Source organism: Corvus hawaiiensis, chromosome 1 (genome assembly GCF_020740725.1).
Source record: "Corvus hawaiiensis isolate bCorHaw1 chromosome 1, bCorHaw1.pri.cur, whole genome shotgun sequence".
In the NCBI taxonomy this organism is placed as follows: domain Eukaryota; kingdom Metazoa; phylum Chordata; class Aves; order Passeriformes; family Corvidae; genus Corvus; species Corvus hawaiiensis.
The window spans coordinates 39519362-39538614 of NC_063213.1; the positions used below are offsets into that span (position 1 = coordinate 39519362).

The 19253-nt window shown below is 39.4% G+C and overlaps 1 protein-coding gene across 1 annotated transcript in view; it reads right to left on the bottom strand.

Annotated features, from left to right (window-relative positions):
* RBMS3 (RNA binding motif single stranded interacting protein 3) overlaps window positions 1–19253 on the bottom strand; it is a 709804-nt gene that overhangs the window by 446404 nt on the left and 244147 nt on the right. The gene's annotated exons all lie outside the window — the stretch shown is intronic.

Here is a 19253-nt window from a genome sequence, read left to right on the forward strand (position 1 = left end):
CGAAAGAGTCGAAGGAAGAGTCTGTCTTACAACAGGGCTATAAATCATCAGGAAAAAACAGTGCGTGAATAACAAAATGTTTCCTCTTGTACACAAATCCTAGCGTTTCTCCTTTTTTAAAATAACTTATTTCTTTAACATGTCATCAAATTCCTGGGCCTTTCTACAGTGGTTTTGCCTATTTATAAATTTCTGGGGAAAAAGAATGTGGGACAGCAGTTTCTTTTTGTTTTTATTTAAATCATCCATAGTATTGCAGCGCGATTGTCAGCTGCTGTATTATCAACCAAATTGCTTCCAAAAAAAAAAAAAAAAAAAAAAAAAAAGAATTATAAAAAGAATTTCTTTAAAGGGACACTTCTCAAGGCTGGTAGAGCTAAAATTAGACTTGCCAGCTGTGTTTTGGTTTGTGGGCACGTGCTTGCACATGACAGGAACATGGAAATATCACGCTTTACTCTGGCAGTTTGCTGTTCTCATAAGCAGAGGGTTTTGGTATGGATCTCCATAACTGCCCCATAGCCAGTTAGTCCATGAGCGAAGGAAAAAGGCAGTGCGAGAAGCCATATACACGCTCAAAATATACACTACACACTGCCTATACACTGCGCTTTCATCACCAGGCATTAATAATCAGTGGTACTTAGTTATCAGCCCTCTGCCATACAGTGGGAGCACCATGCCATGCTTGCACAGCTATTTGCCTCCTGTTGCAGGAGAAAAACTTCTGCTAAACGAGTGCTCTGTTCCCAGAGCGCAGTACAGGCATTCAGTGGGTTCTTGCACACCCGGATGAGACCTGTGGGGCACTACCATCTCCCAAGCTTCCAACAGATTCTGAAGAAAAGCCTGGTTGGGTAAACTATTGAGTATTTTCATTCCCTAAAGAATTCCAAGCCGACCAGGACCATGTGGTCCCTCTTCTGAGGGTCCCTCTTTTTCATTCATCTTCTCTTCTGAGAAGTGAATTTAGAAAAAAGATAGGAATGGGAGAAGAAGCCTGAAATCCCCGCCTCCCAGCCCCACGGTTTGTATCACTGCTCAGCTTTAAATATGCTGCCTCTCGTTGTAGTGCAGGATACACCAGTGATACTCTTGCTTACGCTTTCTTCTCCCCCCTCCCCCTGCCCGGCTTTCCCTGAGGGTGAAATAGACTGTTTGAGGGTTGGGATCTCCAGAAGTGAATAGTGATTACTTGACGGTACGTGATACTTTGAGCCGAGACAACTTTCAGATTGTTCTTTCAACTGCCAGAATTAAGTTGTTGTGCTTCTCTCCTCACCTTCTCAATTTTCCCTCAGGATATTAACGCAGTTTTTCTTGCTAAGCGGTTTGCTTGTAGAAGTGGATGTAACCAGATTTGGGAGAAGAAAGAACCTATGTGTGCAGGGTGAAATAAAAGATAAATACTAAAGGAAGTAGAAAACTGTGCATTCTGACAAAGAAATCTACATGAACATACAAGGTTTTCCATGGTCATTATCTTAAATCCAGGAAGGGCTGTTTTGGCTATATCATCTGACTACTGTGAGTATTTCAAACCATGCCATAACATTTCAACCCAAGATTTCCACACACTTCCTCATCAGATGCACTGGTTAGTAGCTCCAGCAGTTCTAGCAACTAAGAAAAGGTGGAAAGCTTCAGGAGAAGTCGGACTATTATCTGAGTGGGTAACAGCTCCACCTTTCTCCAGCTGTCTCTCAGCAAAAGTCTTCAATATGCAGATGCTTTGGGTTTCCCTTTTCACCTGTAATCCCGACCAGGTGCTGAGCAGCCTCTGCTGTTTGCTCTGAGTGCTCAGCATCTCGCATGATTGAGCCTTCAGAGATGCAAGACAGAGTGGAGGCAGCAAAAATAGGAATTCAATATAAAAGAGTGGGGGGCCAAGGGGAGAAGACAGGAGGCAATATAGGATAGCAAAAATGCAAATGAACAGCCACAAAAGCAGATTTAGATAGCATACAGCCTCTGAACAAATGCTAGTGCTGGAAAATGGAAAATTTCCATTTGCAAAATACAGACATCAAAAAGATCATCTGTGACTTGGGAGCACAGTGTTTAAATAGAATCCCCTTCATTTTCTGGCCTGTGCATTTGAATAACTGAATCCACTTGCAAACTGAAATAGCAGTTTGCCTACCGAGTGTTAAGTATAAATGTTCCTCAAAAGAAAAGACAAGCTGTTCGATCCCAGTGAGCAACAGTGAGCAAACTTCACAACTGTTTTTTCTTCCTGTGGGAGGGCTCATTATCAAGCCCCAGCCAGTCCCAGCCTCAGGAACCCAGGGAGTGAGTCAGGTCCCAGTGCATCTGCAAAGACACTGCTGCCACTGGTGTCACTGACCTGAGGGCAGATTCACAAGCCAGGTGAGTAGTAAAGATCTTTTCAATGAGAAGTTTAGAAATGAAATTAAATAAATGTGAACACATCATCTGTAAACTTGACAGCCAAGTACATTCAAAGGCACGAAAGGATATTTAACCCAGTGACAACCAAAGCTGTGGATAAGAAACCTGGAGTTAACCGACAGAAGGCAAAAAAAAAGAGAGACTCATTCTCCTGGCAGCCTAAAGTATAGAAAAATCACATATGTTTGGATGTATTTTTACCTTTCATAGAATGCAGATTTCTTCATTCACAAAAACTGAGTTAAAATAAAGAAGCAGATACCTAGTAGAAAATCCAGGAGCTTTTATTTGATAAAATACAATTCTACTCACACTTTTTTTTTTTTTTTTTTTAAAGCCTTTTACCTATCCTATTAAAACATTCTAAAGTCATAGGTATCAGAATCAGGGAGCAATTCAAACATTTTCTAGCTCCTTGCTCTTGAAAAGCAGCAATATGTATTCTAGAACATTCAACTTCTGACAAAATTATGTCAAAATTTTCTAAGTCAGGACTAGAGAAATAGAGATACCACCACCTAAAGCAATATAATAGGTTAAACAACAACAAAAAAAGAACAATTATATTTGGCTTACATTTTTTACCCTGTCTCTCTACTTTTATTCTCTCTTTTTACTCATTAAAGCTATTACAAAGGAGACCATAGTGATGCTTGACAGCTTGTTTACAATGGATTACAAGAAGGGCACTGATTTTATTTTTAGATCTGTCAGCTCCTTCAGTCCAGCTACCTTAAAATTATATTGATGAACACAGAATTTTACTATTTAATGGATCATTTATCAACCTGATTTACCCAAGGAGAGCTGAGTTTCTAAGAAGTGACATATCCTGGTGCAGCCATCAGTAAAGCATGTGATAGCCACAGAGAAAGTGGGGGTGGAAAGACACAGGGGATCAGAACACTTAACAAGGACAGCATTAAGTGTCTGGGATTGACAGAACCTCTCTGAGTTGGAGGATGCTACCGTTTTCAGGTGCCCTCCTTTCATAAGAGACCAAACACCATTGGAGGTGGCTTTACCCTCACACACCGCCCCCCCCCCCCCCCACCCTTCCCTGCCTGCATGAAAAAACCCAGCAGGTTTGCTCTCCAAACTTCAGTACTAACCATCACAACACCACAAAGTCTAGAATTAGGCAGAGCTACAGATGGCCTAAAGTGGATCTGAAAGAGTTAATGGATAAGATTTTGGACAACAGCAAAGGATTGCCATCTATCATCATACCTCATTATTTTTCACTTTATCATCTTGTGTCTTTACATTATGGCTCAGGGGTTTCCATTAGTCTACTTCTACCTAAACACCCAATCCTAAAGGAAATCTTTGGACAGCAGAGTGAAAAATTTTAGATGAAAAGTGAACAACAATGAACAACAATGAACATTCACTAAATTCTTTCTGTTTTCCACCTGACATGATCTCTTACAAACACAAGCCTATGAAACTAGCAGTCAGTTGTACAGACAGACTGAAATTACGCACTGATGTACTCCTTCTGCAGATGTTAATGGATACAACCAAAGTAAATAATGCTTTTGTCTTTTGTCTACAGTCTGTTTCCTACACATCTCTGAACACTTTGCGAGAGTGAATTCATCCTGAAGTGTGGAAGAGGATTAAGTAACATGACCAGTCAATGGTAATGCCCCAACTGTGACAAAAAATGCAGGGTTCCTCTCACCTCACAAACCCTCATTGCATGGTAAAAGCCACAGCAGATAAGAAAAATGGGGAAAAGATTGGTACTTTCTTTCAGTTCTGGAAGGAGTTCATGTGAAGAGAAAGCAGTGCAATGGCAGTGAGATGCAATGTCAGGAAATGGGAGAGAAACATTGGCTGTAGCATATCAGAGGATCACACATCAATAGTTTAGGGCTTTCAGAAAATGCCAGGATTGCACACAGGTTAGAAGACGCACGTTTCAAAGGTAGCATTTTCTATAGCAACTCCACATCACAAGTTAGTAAATATTGCACCTGGTCTTGAGCCTAAACTCTCAGGATAAAAAAGGCAAACAAACCCCCAAACACTAAGAGGACTAGCCAAGGCCATTTCTCTCTTGCAGCACATTAACTTAATACTACCAGCATTAAATGTGATATGATTCCAGAGGGAGAAAATTCTTCACCTCCCACCTTCCTCCCTCCAAAGTCCTGCTTACTAGTCACTTTCCCCCCCTTGTTTACTTAAAATTAGATTGTAATCAGGGAACACGAGATTTTTTCCCTGCAGGAAGTTTATTTCTGAAGGTAATGGGGAGACGTAAATATGCTGCCTGTTTACTGAGGCTCATAAACATATACGAACACATAAACATATACAAATTGTCACTGAAAGAGTTCCAGCAAACATGGAAAATCCTAGCTTTTTGGGGCATGTTTGACTAAATGTTCACCCATCATGTACTGAATTACTTAGTGAGATATTAATTTTGTGCTCCAGCTGAGGGTAATCACGGAACAAACTGGCATTATTCAAGTTACTCTGTGAAATTACAGCAAGGGTAATCTTAAGAACAAAGGCCAGCAGGAGTCGAGCCTCTCAACTTGAAAGGAATTATCTTTTCCTCTAATTGAAGTGAGGGCTGTTTGTTTTATTTTGTTTTTTTCTTTCCTTCCTCTTGTTAGATTTCCAGCAACACTCTTTGGCAGAAGGTCTCCTTGCAACAGGGTTTTGTGCTTAAAGTCCATGAGCAGGGGCTCATCTGCCTGGGAAAGTTTACTAATGTAATTACACCAGCATCCTCAGCAGCTAGAGTTATACCCACATAATGCCTCGTATGGGCATTCTTCCCCAGGAGAGATTATGCTGGTAAATGCCCCTATTTACACAAACCCATACTTCTCGGTCCTGTTTTCCTGCTAGTGCTGCCGCTGACCTACGCCATGACCTTGGACAAACTACTTCATCTGCTCCCTCCCGTCTGTCTATGTCTCATGAGTGTCAACTGGAACTCTTTATGATGAGAACAGTCTCTATGTTTTTACAGTACCACAGGGGAACCTCAATTTTGGTGGGGCACCAAAACAACACAGCAGAAATCTGTAATAATGTATGTAAACGGTTTGTTGTTCCACCATCCAGACGGCTGCGATTAGAGAATTCACAAGCTGTAGCCTTTTTTTTTTTTCCGTGGGAAAAAGTTAACAGTAGGCAAGAATGGAGGGTCATTTCAGGTGACATTCCATCACTATCAAATATAATAGATTCTGCTTTCTCCATACTTATATCCTCCCCAGCATGCCAAGACACATTTCTTCTTGACTCTTTCATATTTGGCAGGCTTATTTGCCCACTAAATAACACTTTATCTAATGCTGGCTGTAAATAAGACCTGAAGGAGCCTTTACTAATAATTTCTATTTCATCTCCTGATAGACCCCCTTCTAAAACATGGTACAATTATGGCACTACCCTTGCAATTTCATCCAAAACTACATGCAAAAGTGTTTGCAAAAATAATTTTTCATTACAACTGCTGGAAATGTTACAGTTTTGATGAAATCTCAAACATTACCTTATTTTTTCAGTTTAGTTCAAATTTGATTTTTTGTTTTAATTTTCCCATAAAAATTCTGCCTTGACCCAACTGCAATAAATATTTTTCTTCTTGGTCCCCCTGAAAAAGGAAAAATCATAGTCTAAAAAAAGTCTCTAGGATGTTTTCAAAAATATCTTAAGCAAAAACTCTCTTTTATCTCTACACATGCAGGAAAATATTATTTAGGAAATATACAAATGAAATACCCCTATTTAAATCAGCCTCAAGGGAAATGTGTTCATCAGTTGTTTGTTTTTAACTGAAATTCATGACTGGGAAAAGCAATCTGCACTTTAGCTTGTGCCAGTAAGCCCTACAGTAATTCAGAGTCTATTTAGTCCAGAGTATTTTATAAATAAAGAAAAATCACAGGTTGGGAGGAACGGTAATCTTCACCCATAACAAAATGGTATTCTTCTCCTTCTCACCTAAACACAACCGGGAACTAAAGTGGAAAGCACAGAAAATCACGTACTAGGACTGCTAGTGCCTTCTTATCAACATGTAAAGCTTCCCTGAAAGCATTACAAGAAAAATTATAAGTGTCCACTAAATACGGAATCAAAAGATTGTGTGTAACGATTCCCAACAGAGGGGGAATTTCCAGCTCTCAAATTCTGTCTCACCAAGATAGGGAGAGAATGCATAGCAAATGGAGAAGTACAGTACTGGGAGTTGGGTAAAAAGTTTCAGGTGCAGGTAAGCTGCAGACTTGAACCAATTCTCCATTCTTCAAATCAGTCCCCTCTTTTACAGGAATAATGGCATTTTTTTGTAATGGGCAGCTTCCATTTACCACAGAACCAATGCAGCCTGCCGTGCAAAATCAAACCTTATGTCACACTAGATTACTGTCCATCATAACCAAAGAAAACGTATTGAACTGAATATATTTGGTTCAGGAAACCTGTATTTTGTCAGCTGCAGTATAACTCATTGTCCACTAAACAGTACCAAGCCCATTCTGAACAGAGCACACTGTAGAAATGCTTAACCTCCTAATCCTGCATTTGTACACTTGCCAGAGCAAAAGGGAGGGTAATACCTGACATGTAACAAAAACAGGGTTAGGACTGATGTTTTCCTGTACCAGAAAAAGTCTTTGGGTAAGAGATCATTCATTTCCTGCAAACAGACAAATGCTAATTATAGTGCAAATCTTCCCTCTGTTTTTCCCTCTACCATTTCTTTTTTCTTTTCCTTCCTCCCCTCCTTGGTGCATCTTTTCTTCAGTCTTGTTCATCAAATATTTTTTGCCTTCAAAAAATCTCATCAAATCTCTACATTCTCCTTCATATGAAAGTTATCTGGGTTGAGAATAATTTGCCTGCCTTCTTTTATGTATTCCAGCTGGAGTTTTTAATAAAGCACAAGGACTCAAGGCTACTGTATTTTTATTAGGAGATGGTGGAAACTTTATAGTGATTTCTATTCACATTCAGCAAATACTCTTCCCTATTGTTCTATCCTATTTACCGCTCCCAACATCCTATTCCCAAATAGTTTTTACTCTGTAATCCTTCATCTGTTTTGTTTCCTCTTTATTTCTGTCCCTGCCTAACTGCCTGTCTTGCCAGCACAAGCACTTTCTTTTTCTCAATTTTTCTCTCCATTATTTTTCTGTTGCCCCCATTCCTCAGCCACAGATGCTTTAGGCTCCACTTTCTTACTTATGTTGCAGTTCTTTGAATGTAGAACAAAAATATTCACGGGGGGGAAAAAGATACCACTGTGCTATTCTTTTTAACTTGGAAATCCATCCTACTAGATGGGAAGAGAGAGCACAGTGTGCCATAAACATCTAAATTCATGTCAGCTAAGGTGCCTCGGCAGGGTTGTGGACTGAGTTAAAATAAAGTAGAAGGTGAGAATATTAAGTTCATTAACAGAGGAAGAATTGGGTCTCATAAACTGAGGATCCAATCAATCTCACCTCTTACTGACTTCTTTTCAATAAAGGGCTTTAAAGACATTTCTGCTAAGTACAGATGTACACAGGTTCCCTTCTCCTTACAATTGCAGGTTGTACACCCCTGATATCAACATGCTTGTCTTCTCAGGATCCTATGTCAGCAAAATATGTATCAGCTTAAAACCTTAAGAGCAGTCTTTCCTAAAGAATTCTCACCTCACATACAGCAGGGTAAGAATTAGAAGAAGAAATAACTGAAGAGTAGAAATAACTAATTAGAAATAACTGAAAGCGAGTAGGAGTTAAATATTAATCTTTTGATACCATTAAATACTGACATAAATTCAGCTTGAAGATAATTTGCACTTTGGCTATTTGGTACATTCCCACCAAGTAAAGGTAGAGATGCTTTTGTACTGTGAAGACCTTGTAGGAGAAAAAAAAAACAAACAAAAACTTTATTTCATTTAATTAGGAAATTGTATTTTAGCAATAGCTATTTCTTTGTGCTAGTCAATTATTTGACTGTTTTATGAGAAGGGCCGGTAGTGTTCTTCACTATGGGGGCTTGACATTTCCCATGGTCTCAGACATTCATTGGAGTGAATCACTGGTTTGTCAGATCTCTAGAACTGCAGCTGAATATTTCCATCCTGCAGATCACATCCTCCCTTCAAATTCATGGTGAGAAATTTCAGTCAAGCCACTTTTTCTTTTCCTGTTTCTCAAGAAAGATACAATTTTTTTACCTGTGTTGGAATAAAGTGGTGCCAAATGCAGGCCAAAATGGCCAAGCTCATCCAGCTTCTCCTCCTTGGATAGTGGTTGGAAGGAGCCTGAAGGACAGCAAGGTTCCTTACAACATGTGGAAGAGAAACCAGAAATTTGGCCAAATGGGTGACTCAATGGGATGTACCTTCTACCTTTCTTGTGAAAACTTTCCAGGTTTGGCCACATGAGGAACACTTGAAAACTCACAGTCCCTGCATCCTCAGCACATATCTCTCTGAAGTCCCTATACCTGCTTCCCTCCCAGCTTCCATAGACCTCTGCAGACAGAATGGCACTTTCCTCCCAGGAGCTGTACAGAGCAAGAGGCAGGGATAACAGGCATAGCAGGAGATGCTGGCACAAAACTCCAGCAGTACTGTAGGTATTGCATTATCTCTGCAATTATGATACTGCTGGGCTGTTGGGGTGTTGCCCATCACTCACTGAGATGAGGAGGTGTGGAGGAGGGAGTACAAAAGGAGACTGAGGAGTAAAAGAGGGATGTGCCTTGGTTACAGGGGGAGTGAAGACAATACATCAAGGCGCCGGTGTTGTAAAAGAACCCTGGGGTGAATAAGTGTTACAGTCTGAAGTGGAGAAGAATGAAACAGGGATCTAGAAATACCTGTGGAAAATGGGACCTGAGATTAAGAATTGACTAAAATTAAGAATGAAAAAGCAGCAGTGATGGCAACCAGGTAGTTAAGATGAGCCAAATTGATTTGGAGGGCTAGGCAGGACATGAGAGGAGCCAAAATGGGTGAGAACAGAAGGGCACGGAGACATACAAGGGAAAAAAGAGGGCAGCCCTTTTCCCTCTTCATCCTGGCTGCAACCCCCAAATTCCTGACATTGACCACTCCTCCGTTGTCAACAAAAATCATCTACACCGAGCAGCAAAGTGATCCACCCTCTTCCAGCACTGGTCCACATAGACTATTAAAATGTAATGCTGCCAGACTCTCCAAGTCTCTGTGATAAATAGAAAGATTTCAGCCTTGCTGACAATCCATTTGTCAATATGCCATGGGATAGTTTATGCCATTTTCAGGTTCCTTTATTTTTTAAAGCTGAAACCTTTTTCACATGTAAATTAAATTAAAAGAACAAGTGGGAAAATTCCATATGATCTCACATTTGAGGTTAATGAGTAATGGGATAATTATAATGAATATTAAAAAGATAACGAGTGTTCACAGAGAAGCCTGTTACAACTGCAGAGACAACCATTACACTGTAATTTTATACCTCTTGAACACTTGACTTTGCAACCTTAATGCTTTCTTAGCATTGTTTTTGCCTGTGTAATGATATATAACAATCTCTAGACACCATCTGCAGTCTTCATATTTCCTTGATACCTTTCAAATAAATTTTTATACTGAGTATGAGAAGAGGCAAGTGATTATCTCACTGAGCAACAGCCAGGAGATAGTGAGGGATGCATTTTGTTGTTGCCTCTCTGCACATTCATAATTCCTATCTCAACAGCTGGGACCATGCTACAAACTCTTGGGCTTGGTTCTTCTTTTTTAAAGCCTCTGTTTTTATGACAGTATTGTAAAAATTTTCTGATTCTGCAGTTTGCTTCGCCCATTGGTCTAACAGTGGAAGCCAAGTTAACAAGGTTTCAGGACACAATTAAGTATTTTGCTTTATTCAGTTAGGGTTGTGGCCAAGAGCATGGCATCAACCATTTTCTTCATTCCCTTCCATCTGACACTGTACCGATTTACCTTAGTTTTATGTGCTGTCCTTCACTGCTGGACTCCTGCTCAGACATGGTACTAGGCACATTTTTTAATTGGAAAGAGGCATTGCATGCTTACAGACTATCATCATATTTCAAGTTTACTGCTAGAAAAAGCCAATATTAATAAGGGCTGCTTTTGCATTTCTTCAGGCATTACATATTTTAGCTGCAAATGTCAGCTTTTAGAAAGCTCTTAGCTCTTGTTTCCAAAGTACTGTAACAATAATAATAAATGCCCCATAGGACTGTCCCAACTCCTTGTCACTCAAGCAACTCTGGGTCACCTTAAAGCCACTGCAAGTCCCTGAACATCTGCATCATTCAGACTGGAATCCTAATGTGTACCATATAGCAACCACTGCTACACTACGTGCATGCTTATATACAGGTGGTTCTCTTGGCAGCTGAGATTTCTGTTTGCAATAAAAGGAAAAAACACTGATTGTAGTGAAGAGCAGACACTTTGGGGGGCCAGCTCAGTGAGCTGACTACCTGTGGAGCACACATTCTCATTTACGACCACATGACCCTGAAGCAGTCATTGCAGTCTGAGTGGAAAAGGGGAGTTAACACTAAATAATATTAGATAAGAGTCAATCTCTAGTCAGCACTCTTCAAACAGCAAGAGAAACATATCTTAGGTGTAAAGTGAGAGATCAAGTAGGAGGAAACAGTAGTGAAGAATGATAGAGCAAATGAAAGACCCTCTCAGCATGCTTCTCTGAATTGGTCTTTTCTATTATTAAGTTCTTGGCTATAAGAGGAAGGTGACGGATCCCATGCTCTCAGCATATCACAGCAAGTCATTCACTTGTTCTTCAGCTTCACAAAGAGCAGCATATGAACATCACCATATTTATATATCTATTTTATGCAATAATTCAGTTGCTGCCTCCTTGCATGTAGGAAACACAGTAACGCCTAATTCAAGAACTAGTCTTGTAACAGCACTAACCAGCAAGACAAAAAAAAGAACAAAAAATCAGGTGATGTATGGATACTTAGTTGTGTAACTCCTACAAGGATGAATGAAAACAGATACTCTAAATTCCAACATGCTGCATTGAAAAAGACCATCTCTGAACTGAAATGATGGATGGCTCCCTATATACAAACACTTACACACATGTAACCCATGATCCAAGCAGGCTGGTAGATGACAGGGTGCCATGGCACACTTTGGTCCCACAGGACTGTCTGGAAGCAGTTGGACGCAGTTCAGCAGAACTCCCTCTTAAACATCACAATCCTTTCTTGAACCAGCTATTAAAACCCACTTCCAGCAGCGAACTTTGCAAGCTGCATACCCTGCCGCTCACTCCAGCTCCCCTAGGAGCCCTACAGCGCCTGTGGCTCTGCTTGTATGCAGCTCTGGAATACCTTCAGTGCTCAGTCCCCAACTCTGGCCTCCTCCTTAGAGCTGGTGGTTGTTGCACGTCTGCCAGCATGAATACCAGCGCCTTTTGGCTGGGGAAGAAGTGTCATGCCAAGCCTGGGATTTCTGGAATATGATACTAGGATTTCTACATTAGCCTGATGGAGCCTCTAAATTTCCACCTTAGTCACTTTATATAACACAACAGAAAGTATGTTAAAAGACAAGTTGCAAAGTGAACAGCTAAAATTCCTGGAGCACTGGAATTAAGACTCCTTACTCCAGCTTAACTACATCTTTGAGTCTCTTCATTAGAATAAAATCTGCAGAATCGCATCTAATTCTAATGGGAGGCGCCTTGCCTTGTTCTCAGTGTTGAATGGACGCTGCTAATCCATATGACAAAATATTTCATATTTTATTTTCTCATAGCTTTTCAATGCCATACCATATTTCCTGTACAGCATTCAAACTCTACTCTGAAGACAGAATTATTAATGTTTGCATAGACTCTCAAGCAGGTTTCTTTTCACTATAGTGACAGTGTGCTTTGTAACACATGTAAATTTACCTTCCTAACACCTGAGGAGACAGAGAACCATGTTCATCTGCACTTAACAGGTAGGCAACCAAGGCACATACAAAATTAACCAAAAAGTCAGCGCTGGGTTTTAGTGCACATTTTAAGGAAGGACATACATTTTCAGAATACTGTGTATCATATGGCATAGTTCTGCTCAAGCTTCTGCCAGTCATCAGCCACAGAGTGACCAGTAGCAACACGACCTTCCCGTCCTCCCATATGGGATCAGCTCACCAAACTGCAGCAGCAAGCCTCATGGATATCCTGGCAGCAGAGAGATCTTGGCAGGCAAGTACTGCTCCAAGCCCCAGACCTGCATGCTAATCTCAATCTTCTTGCTCGGTAAACTTAATCCTACTCTTACAGCAACTGAAAAGAAAGATTCCTAATGGGAAAGGATGGGAAATCTTAACAATAAGTAGTTCCATCAACCCTTTTCTCTATATAAATTAATGATACTGAATTGTAAAATTATCAGAGAATGAAGCAATAATTTTATGAAATAGAGAGCTAAAATAGACTCCAAAGGATTAACATCCACAGTAGATTATCCCCTCCATACTAAATTGGGTAATGGATTTCTCTGAATAGGATATTTCTTTACAGCAGAAGCATAAGATATTCTTTTTAAAAAGATCTGTAGTATCTTACTTTATGTATGCCTTGTGTTTTCTTTTTCTACTTCCGTCAGTCATTTAGAAGTAGTGATCTTGACTGAAGACACAAGTGCATATTCTTGTTGAGATATCTTGATATGACGGAGAGGAACACACAAGCCACACATGATCTTCTTTGGAAAGACAGAGCAGAGGTCTCCGCGTGAAGATTTCGGAGTATGGCAGGACACAAGCAGGCAAAAATAGCACTGTGGTTAAGATACTGGACTAAACTTGGAAGATATCTTCTGGTTCCTGGCTCTGCTGCAGACATCCTGTGTGTCCTTGGATAAATGCCTCTTGTGAGGCTAATTTCATTTATGTGCTCATGTACATAGTAATGAGTCTCATAAACAGCCTATAAATATAATCACTTGAAATAATTTTTAAGGTACAATCTCATACTCAGTGAGGGATTTCATATTCTCTTGGGAAATGAAAAAGTGTTTTCTAGGCTAAAGGCATGAGACTGGTTTGGAGCCATCTCTATTTCAGTGGCATCTGTGTGCACATTTAAATTTGGCACATGCATACCATTATGATTATAAAAGAGTCCATATTATTTGTGCTACTTCTCATTTTCTTTCTCAGACTGGGATTGTTCCTATTTATAGGAACTCAAACTGTAGGAAGCAAGGAGAGACACATATATAGATGATGATATCTTTGAAATATGTACTGGCTCTGTGTCCTTTTTGTTCAAAATTCTTGGAAACATCCTGTAAAAATCTGTTTGTGTGCACAACAGTTGTGATTATTCACATAGATCCCACTGTAAATCTCAGACTCATATGTACATCTGGAAGTTACACATCTCCACACACACAATATGCATAGATATACAATTCACAAGTAAATTTCTACAAGAAGGGTGGTCCTAGAGCAAAGGCAGTTCTGCCAAATCTGCTAACCAGCATGATATTTCGCCATTTGTCATGCAAGGTACTCCTTTACTGCTTCAGGGGGGTTTTTGGTGCTCTGGCAGCCTCTGTTACAGACATCCAGAAAGGCCAGGTAAAAAACTGCTGCTCACAGCAGGTCTGCATCAGGTGGGCAGCAGGTGCAATAGACCACGGACCCTGGGACTAGCCAGCAAACGCAAACTGTGTCAAGGTTACAACACCATAGTGCTCCCAGTTTTGTTTGTGGATCCTTATTCAGCCACTTCCTTTTCAACAAGAATGATCGCCTCCAACACAAATCTTTGCAGCTGTTGACCCTCTGTGGCTTAGATGAAGCATAAGGTATGAGGAAAAAGTAAATTATAACAGTAAAGTTTTTAAGGCTATATCTATCATCTGTACCTACTGCCTATGATTTTGCAAAAAAGTAAAACTACCTGCTTTCCAAGGTAAACATGCTTTACTTGGGATAGGTCATTACAGAAACCTCTTTTTATTATTATTTTTTTTAATTTAACCTAATATATCCAGTTAAAAAGCTATGCACATGCAGTCATTTATCTATGGATTATTTACAGGCAAAACAGAATCCATGTTTGAAAATTCACCCCATCAGGAATACATTTACCATAAACCAAGGAGTTTAATAATATGAAAGTATAACTGAAGATACTCTTGATGATAAGCCAGGAACTAGTGTTCATTATTAATTTGTAAAGTAACTACTGTTTCTCTTAAATCTCTGTACCATTCCTTGCATCATGTTACTGTTTTCAAATAACTAGAAATGCCAATACCTTAATGAATCAGACTACTACAAAATAGTCTAAGATTGCTAGAATACCAAAAAAACCACAATTTCTAAAATAAAAAGGAGCAGGCAATAAGACAAAATCAAGGACACAAGCGAAAGAGACCTACTGTCTCCACATAAAAAGCATCAAGGTGCAATGCAGCTAGAACACCTGTGACTGCAGCTTCTACAAGAGCTGATAATTCAAACGTGATCACTTACATATAATCCATAAAAGCAAGTGCATAACTACTGTGATAGCTTGATAGTTACAGGGGGTTTTTATAGTTTTTTTCCTGGATGGGAGTCATCGTGTATTGCAGTTACCCAAGTGAATTCAAGTTCATTTAAGGGCAAAGGTACATTTCTGGAACTACTCCCGCTGTCTGATCTGTCAAAGAATTAACAGCCCAGGCAGTTAGGAACAGAAGCCTTACCAAGCAGGATCCTTTTGGAAGGGAAAGGAAAGAAGACATGAAATTAAGAACCAGTGACTCTCAGGAACGGCCTGAGCTATTTGTTAAATGCCTCAGCACTGAGATGTCAACAATAAGTTGAGTAACAATAAGACCTGCGGCAAATCAAGAATCCTGACACTCCCAAGAACTTGTTAATTCTGGCAAGTAAGTTATGTCTGGGGAAAAGAAATTAAGAAAGTGAGGATGTACTAATTGTCACATTGTAATATTACAACATTATGAACAACATTTGTAATGCCATCAGATACCTTCCAAAAGAAGACTACTGATACAGCACAAAACCACCCCTAATATTGGCTCATATTATATTAAAGCTGAGGGTACAGTGACAGCTCAACAGTAAACTGTATGTAACAATTACTCAATAACAGGTCGTATAGACAGCTTTGATAGTTTCTTGCTTGTATCCTTTTGGCATTTTTTTTCTCTCTTTTTTTTTTTTTTGTCATGTAATGACAAGGACATTGCTCATGTTCACTGAAATACCTCCAACTATACAAGCTGTGATCAGTAACACATTTACCAGCATCTCACACTGCCCTTATATTGCTATTTTCTGTTTTTTCAGGGAAATACATTCAACATACATGCACAGAGTAAATCCAAAATGAGCCTTAAATAATCTTGTTCAGGGCAACAGAGAATAATGAGTGTGTCTTCAATGAGGGGCATAATTACAACAAGCTGTCAAAGGAAACTTAAAGAAGGTTTGGGGGCAGGGGGAACTAAAAGCTATTTACCTCTATCAAAGCAGAATGAATAAGGGTAATGAGTAATAACCCTGAGAAAATGACAACAAAGGGGAACAGTCTCAGCACCATGAGTGGGAAATTAATCAAGTTCCTCTTTTGTTAACAGGTGTTACACAATAAATTCCCTGTGTTCCACCCTGAAAAAGCATCCTTAATATCAGAAAAGAAAAAATTCTAAGAAGTAAACAAAAAAAAAAGGGTACCTTATCCTTAAAATACAACACTAGCAAATGTCTCAAAGCACCTTTTAGTTCAATACAGTAAAAGAAATACCAAAGTGCAGTGTTTCACGGCATTTGGATTTAAAATTATGGGGAAAATCCAGTGTCCTACATTAACAAGTAGGTAGAAGATCCATTTGGACAACACCAAATGATTTTCAGGAAGCACAAGGTAACAGCTAACAAAGGCCCAGTGTGCCTACTGGAGATAGGCAAGCTTGGATATCTTGATTACATCTACCACACCTCGGTCCCTTAAGCCAGGGAATACTTAGTGCAAGTCAGAGCAGCACAATGCAGTTGTGTAAACAGAAGACTGAAAATCAGGAAATCCTTAGTTCTAAAATGGGATCCAACTGTGCCCTTTTTTCCTGTCCACAAAAAAGTTAATGAAGCAGCCTAAGCAACCCGCCCTATCCTCCCTCCTGGACAGAAATAGGAGTGTATAACTGCCGCTCTCAGTGAAATGCTGGATGGATGAATAAGGATAACAGGGATGGATTGAATAAGTCCACATCTTTAACATATTCTGAGGAAGCAAAAGGCTCCATAAGAATTAAATATTATTGAAATACTGAGTAGAAGATCTTTTCAAGGAGAAATTACTACATTTCCTTTCCTTATGTATTGATTACTCATTAATGCAGCAAAACAGAGAAAGATCAGATCTGGCAGTTCTCAAGGAATGGTTTTCACTCTTACATATGCTCTTGATTTGACCCTACAAATAAAAATGTTATTCAGTGGACCCCAATCACCTTCCCAAACCACTCCCAAGGGCCACAATTTTAAGACTTTCTGTGCAAATTATGTTCTCTAATCTCCATTCCAGCTTATTCTTATATACTTAGATGTACTTGAGAAATAGCATGCGCAAAGATTGTTACTGCTGCTTCTTGTAAAAGTATCTGTGGACAGTTAGTTTAGATGCTTACTAATTTCAGAGATTTTGAAATATGCTTTGCACCTTCAGATTTATCTGAACTTCTAAAAAATCAATTTATATTTATTGAAATAAATGCAAAAAACCTGAAAAACAAAGGCCATTTCTAAGCAAAAAAACACCCAATTCCAAGAGTATTAAATGTTTTGTATGTAAAAGCTAATGTGAATGCCCAGGAGATCTGTGTATTTTAATGAAAAGCTATGGAAAAAGCAGATGAAGGCATTATACCAGATCATGGAACTGTGAGCTTAAAAAAAGTTCAGGGAGCAGAAACACAAGAGGGACAATCACAAGGTCATTTTGCCCTTTATATCAAATGACAAATTTATACAAATTACAGTCCATTAAAGTTTAAAAAAAACCTCAACCAACCCCCCCAAAAAAAGGAAAAAATATTAAAAGGAAAAGACCCACACATAAACAAAAAACACCAACCAACTAACCAACCAAAAATTAAACCAAAACCAAACAACACACCACCACCTTTTCTTCACTTTTTGGACTTAGGCGTAGTTGTGTTGAGGGATGTAGGTAGATGAACGGCAGTAGGTAATATAAATGAGACTGAATAGGAGGGCAGCATTTGGAAAAGACCCTCTAGAAAGAAATGAGCCGTGTAGAGAAAACATGAGAACCCTTCTGCAGAATACAAGGTGCTAAATTGCTTTTGAGTTTTTCTTTTCTTTTAGAAGGTATATGAAAATAAAAAATGTTCTTCTAGTAAACATAAATAATTTCTTTAAAAGGACCATGATCCTGTACAAGCAATCTCAGTGTTCAAGTCCAAAGAGAAAGAAAGGGTTCTAGAAGGCACGAAGTCCGATTCACTCACCAGCCAGGCACTTTCTTCCTCCATCTGTTTTGGAGAATGTCCCCCTAAAAACTTTCACAGCTTTTTTATTACACAGTTTTGCTTCATGTTGAACAAATAAAATTAAAAGCAATGGTATATAAATGTGAGAGTCATGGGCCTTGGATAAATCAGTGAACCTTGCAGCATATTTGGTCCTTAAGTGAGATTTCATATGAACACATACAAGCTTTATATCACGTATTAAATTGTTTTGTTCAGAATAAGACAGGAAGGTTGATCCAATCACACTAAATCCTGAAGAACCAATTTATGTCTGGAAGCACACAAAAAGAAATCTCCTTTACCCAAACTACATACTTAGAATGCCTCCCAAACTTCCTGTGTGTCATCGGCCATGCCGAGCAGACAGGCCTATGATTTCTAATCTAATCAACCTCAGAGTGACTGTGAAACTAACAGCTATGTCTGAGCAATTGGAAAAATAGATACAGAACAAAGGGGAAGACCATTTCATCAGGGCTTCTCCCTCAAGTGCATAAACTCAGCTTCAGTGGAAAGTATAAATATTTCATTCACTATTTTGTACTGTATTTCTCCCAGGATTTGTGCTCCAACTACTTTCTTTTAAAGGTGCATTAATGTCTTCTTTTAACAGCGTCCCTTCTAAACTTTTCCCCTTGCTTAATGGGCCTGAAGGGATTAAACCCTTAGCAGAAAAATGCATCTGTTGTACATAACACCACAGTATTAGACTATCATAATACCAACTCATTTATTTTCATTTTGTGGAAGTATACCTTCCCTTGAGAATGATGCTACAGGGCATATTTCCTTCCTGATGCTTCCTTTCGTGTATTGTATGATGTTAAGGAGAAACACTTGTATTCAGACATCAGAAACCCAAGGCCCACATTTTGCCTCGCATTTTGAGGCCACATTATGCTAGAAAGGTATCCAGGCTGGCCAGCAAAAAGCTCCAGAAATTCTGCCTGTCTCAGTGAACATGCATGTTCCTTGTGCTTGTCACAGTTCTGGACACTGACCAGACAGAACTGACTTAAATTTGTTTTTGATTCAGGTGACCTCCTTCCTGTGCATCAATTTGAGAAAACTGAGCTTAACATTTCAGTGAGGTCAGCTGTGGTCTAACTGCTCAAACACACACCATAGTAGTCAACATCAGCCCAAAAAATGGTGCCATTTGCATTGTATTGGGCAAGGTGTTGTCTGTGCACAGTTACAGTTTCCATAGTCCTTTGGCTTTGCATTAAATAGGGTTCCCCGCAAGTGCATCATAGTCTCCATCAAGACCAGGTCTCCAAAACAGCCTTGAAATC